The following is a 4,883-nucleotide window of genomic DNA, read 5'->3' as shown; positions in this document are numbered from 1 at the left end:
TTTGAAGATTTAAAAAATATGTATGTTTTATAGGTTTTATTTTTACTAAAGTAACATTGCATTATAACATCATATAAGTTCAAGGCATACATCATTATAAAGAAAACATACCACATTAAGTTGAACACTCAAAGTCCAATTCTACTCTGCCATAAGACTATCCCTTCATATTCATGTAATTTTACATGAATTTTGCATGTAAGATATTTGCCTATCTAGCTTATTTCACTTAGTATAATAACCTCCAACTATACCACATCATTGTAAATGGCAGGGTTTTACTTTGTTAATAGTTATATAGTATTTCATTGTTTAAATGGATCATGTCCTTATCTATTTGTCAGTCAATGGACACTTAGTTTCCAGGTCTTGACTACTATAAATAATAAATTATCTATGTTGGGCCACATTTATCTCCTTCAGTTACCTTTTTCTATGAGAAAGACACATATCCAAAAATGGCGTAACTGTATCATATGAAATCTCATTTTCTTTTTTTTTTTTCCTCCAGGGCTTGGTTCCTGCATTACAAATCCACTGCTCCTAGAGGCTATTTTTTTCCCCTTTTGTTGCCCTTGTTGTTTATCATTGTTGTTTTTATTCTTATTGTTATTGCTGTGGTTGTTGTTGGATAGGGCAGAAAGAAATTGAGAGAGGAGGGGAAGACAGAGAGGGGGAGAGAAAGATAGACACCTGCAGACCTGCTTCACTGCTTGTAAAGCAACCCCTCTGCAAGTGTGGAGCTGGGGGCTTGAACTGGGATCCTCACACTTAACTGCTTGGCCCCCTATCTTAACTATTTTTTCCAGCTGAAATGGCTATTGTGTCAAGGGTATAATTAGATAGATACCTCTCTAGTATACATGTTAGTATATCCTTCTAAAGTGTCACACTCTATTTCTTTCCAGCCTCTATCTTTAATTTTTTGAAGAATTTTCATGCTGCTTTTCATAATAGTTTGTGGTGGCTTCTGTCACTACATATAAGGTATATAGGCACCTTTCTCTCCACACCCTCTTCATAACTTTTTTTTTTTTTACTTTTGGATACTAGTTATTCTCACAGACATGAGAGGATTTCTCAGTACTGATTTTATTTGCTTTTTTTTTTCCTACTAAGAAGAGAAGGTTAACATATTTTATGTACTCATTTCATGTACCTCCCTGTGCATTTGGTACATTTGATCTTAGTCTTTGTCATGCAGCTTGCACAGTACGTGAGTGATTAATGTACTAGTTCTAATTTGCCAGCATAAATACATTAATATTTGTCCCTCTGAGAGCTAAATACCATAAGATGACAAGGCTCCAAGGAAGTTTGAAGCCTCCATCCTAGTCTACCAACAAACATATGTACAGCAGAGTCAATGCCTTTCTCCATCTCTATAGTCTTCCAGTATTTAGAAAAAAATAAAAGAGTTTAGGGAGTAGTGAAGATATATCAGTGTTATAGTACATGTCTTGCATGTGCCTGGCCATGGACTTTATCCTCAGCAATGAGCACTAATGATAGAACAATGCTTTGTGTGTGTGTTTTTCTCTCTAACTTGTAGCCAATCTATGTAAACAATAATGTGACATACCACATCAACAAAAGATCAAAAATCACATGATCATCTCAATAGACTCAGAAAAATATTTGACATCCATTTATGATAAAAACCATCAACAATAGGGATATAAGAAGGAGGTAACCCAACATTATATAGGCCAATTAGCTGCCTATAGCAAATATCATTGTACTCAATTGCAGAAACAATAAGAGCCTTTCTTCTGTGATCAAAACCAAGGCTAAGATGTCCACTCCCACCTCTTTTATTCAGTATAGTGTTCAAAATCCTAATTGACATAATTAGACAAAGAAAGTACATAAACAGATTCCAAATGGAAAATAAGATGAACTGTCACTACTTGCTAACAGCATGCTAAAATATATAGAACATTTCACAGATCTCATTAAAAAAAACTACTCATAATAACAAATGAACATAGTACTGATGATATTTTTGGGGTTTACAGTAAAGTCATGAGATAAAAATCACTTGCTTTGGTGGTAGGAGTGGTGTTTATGTACAATCCTATTAAAGTGTAAACATTATATAAACCACTATTTAATTAATATGAGAGGCAATAAACTGATGATATGTCTAGAACTTCTTAAAACACAGACTGAGTTTTTTTAATAAATAGGCTGTCTTTGATATGTTCTCTCTCAAAAGCCTAGACCAGGGAGAACAGAAGCAACTGACAACACAGCTATATACAAGATGCTGGGTATTATACCCCAAACCCTATCAAAGGGACTTTCCAAAGTTAACCCTATCACCAAATAATGTGATGATAACAATTGTCTTCTTCTTCTTCTAGCGTTTGCCCTTCTTCCGTAGCCAGTCAACAGCGTCTGGTTGAGCCGGATGTAAAGTTTTGAGACCTCCTTTGAATCTGGAGAGGTGGCAGTCGTTGACTATGTGGGTCATAGTCTGTCGGTAGCCACAGGGGCAGTTCGGGTCGTCTCTGGCTCCCCAGCGATGGAACATAGCGGCGCACCGGCCATGGCCTGTTCGATAGCAATTGAGGAGGGCCCAATCATAACGTGCTAGGTCAAAGCCAGGTTGACTCTTGCAGGGGTCTGTGATGAGGTGTTTGTTCTTTACCTCAGCTGACTGCCAACTCTGTTTCCAAGAGTCTGGAACAGAGAAGTTCAGTGTAGGCGTAGGGGACCAGATTGGATGACGAGACGTCAAGCGTTGGACAGGGTGGGCGAAGATATCCGCGTATATTGGCAGGTCCGGTCAAGCATAGACGTGGGAAATGAACTTAGATGATGCCGCATCATTGTCTTCTTGAACCCTATGACAACAGGAACCTCACATTTCCACTATAGAGCCTATATTTCCCCCAGTCCTGGAACCTTAGGGTGTGGCCCACTTTTCTGCATGCTGCTCTCAATTCAAATCAAATAATATTGCATCCGCGGATCACAACCTAATCAACACAACGAATGCCACCCCAGCATGATTCACTTCAGACTGTTACCAGAGACTTCAGGTGTGGAATGACAAACCTTCAGCTTCATCACTCAGGTGAGACCTTTCCTTTTATAGTATTCTCTAATTCCATTCCAGGTGTTCCACTCCCCAATAAAGTCCCCAAACCTAGATATAGTCCAAGTCCCCTGAGATAGAGCATAGGTTCACATGTGCCCATAAACTAGTGGAAAAAATATATACCTGAAAGCAGAAGTACACAAAAGCATGCAAGGAATACCCCCCAACACTTCATCTGCACTATTCCAGTCTTTAGGTCCATGATTGTTCAACGATTTGTTTGGCTTTGTATGTTAACGCTCCTTTCAGCCACCAGGTTCTGGATGCTGACCAGACTTCCCTGGACAGATGACCCCATCAATGTGTACTAGAGCTCTACTTCCTCAGAGCCCCACCCTAAGGAAAGAGAGAGACAGACTGGGAGTATGGATCGACCAGTCAACGCCCATGTTCAGCAGGGAAGCAATTACAGAAGCCAGACCTTCCACCCTCTGCAACCCACAAAGACCCTGGATCCATACTCCCAGAGGGATAGAGAATGGGAAGGCTATCAGGGGAGGGGGTGGAATGTGGAGATCAAGTTATGGGAATTGTGCGGAATTGTACCCCTCTTATTCTATAGTTTTGTTAATGTCTCCTTTCTTAAATAAAATAAAAATAAATCACTTGCTTAAAGACTTGAAAATTAAGTGGCATCTGGTAGCTTCTACTGACCTCTTCTAAATCTCTCAATATTTATATTCTCAGTATTATATTTCTCTCAATATAATATTCTCAATATTGCGTTTCTCTGTGGAAATTTTTCAAAGTTATGTTCTAATGTTCACCTCCCAGCATTTCAAGAACTTTTTTTTTCTTAAACATATATTGATGCAAAAGCTATGTTCTTGTGCATATAGTTAAACTGAACCAAGAGGCTAGTGAAATTTTCAACAGGAATCATAAGTTCCCACTAGTATGTCTTTCTCCTAGGGGTCTACCCTTTCCCCTTCTTCACAGGGGATAACTGTCCATCAATCTGACACAGCTCCTCAGATTGCAACCCTAATTTTCCACAAGAGCCTGGAAGATCACTGCTATATTTCCTCGACAACTAAAAACAAATATATGCCTCTCCATTTCAAGTTTTAATAATAAAGTAACCAATCTTATTAAGCCATGTTCTTTAATCCCTTGAATGTCTTATACTAACATCATTCCAGATAAATACTTGCTTCATCTCAACAAGCTATTAGAAAGAAATTTCCTTTTGTGGTCCGGGAGGTTGTGCAGTGGGTAAGCACTGGACTATCAAACATAAGGCCCTTAGTTTGATCCCTGGAAGTACATGTACTGGAATTATGTCTCTCCTCTTAGCTTTCTTATTAGTAAATAAATAAAATCTTTTAAAAAGAAGTTTCCTCTACAATTTATTTCTGAATTTGCTTACTATTTTGAAAAAAAAACTTAGATTGCTCAGTCCCAATAAATATAGTCTCCCTTTCATCCTTGACTCATCACAACCCATCCCATCATAGTCTTTATTTTAGCAACATAATTCAAAGTTAAATCAGAGGAAAGTAGTTACCAGGTTTTACTCATCAGTGCCCCAGTATGGTTCTGTAGCCCCCATGTCCACTTGGTCGATTCCAAATTATATTCCTCCATGAGGATAATTTCTGGAACCATCCATTCCACCCCGGTTCCATGGCTGCCAGTTCTTAGCAACATTGCCCCACCAGATATTCGTTGGGATGCGGCATCATCTAAGTTCATTTCCCACATCTATGCTCGACTGGACCTGCCAATATACGCAGATATCTTCGCCCACCCTGTCCAACGCTTGACGTCTTGTCAC

The sequence above is a fragment of the Erinaceus europaeus genome, chromosome 12 (genome assembly GCF_950295315.1).
Source record: "Erinaceus europaeus chromosome 12, mEriEur2.1, whole genome shotgun sequence".
Classification (NCBI taxonomy): Eukaryota; Metazoa; Chordata; class Mammalia; order Eulipotyphla; family Erinaceidae; genus Erinaceus; species Erinaceus europaeus.
Note: the sequence above shows the minus strand (reverse complement) of the source record.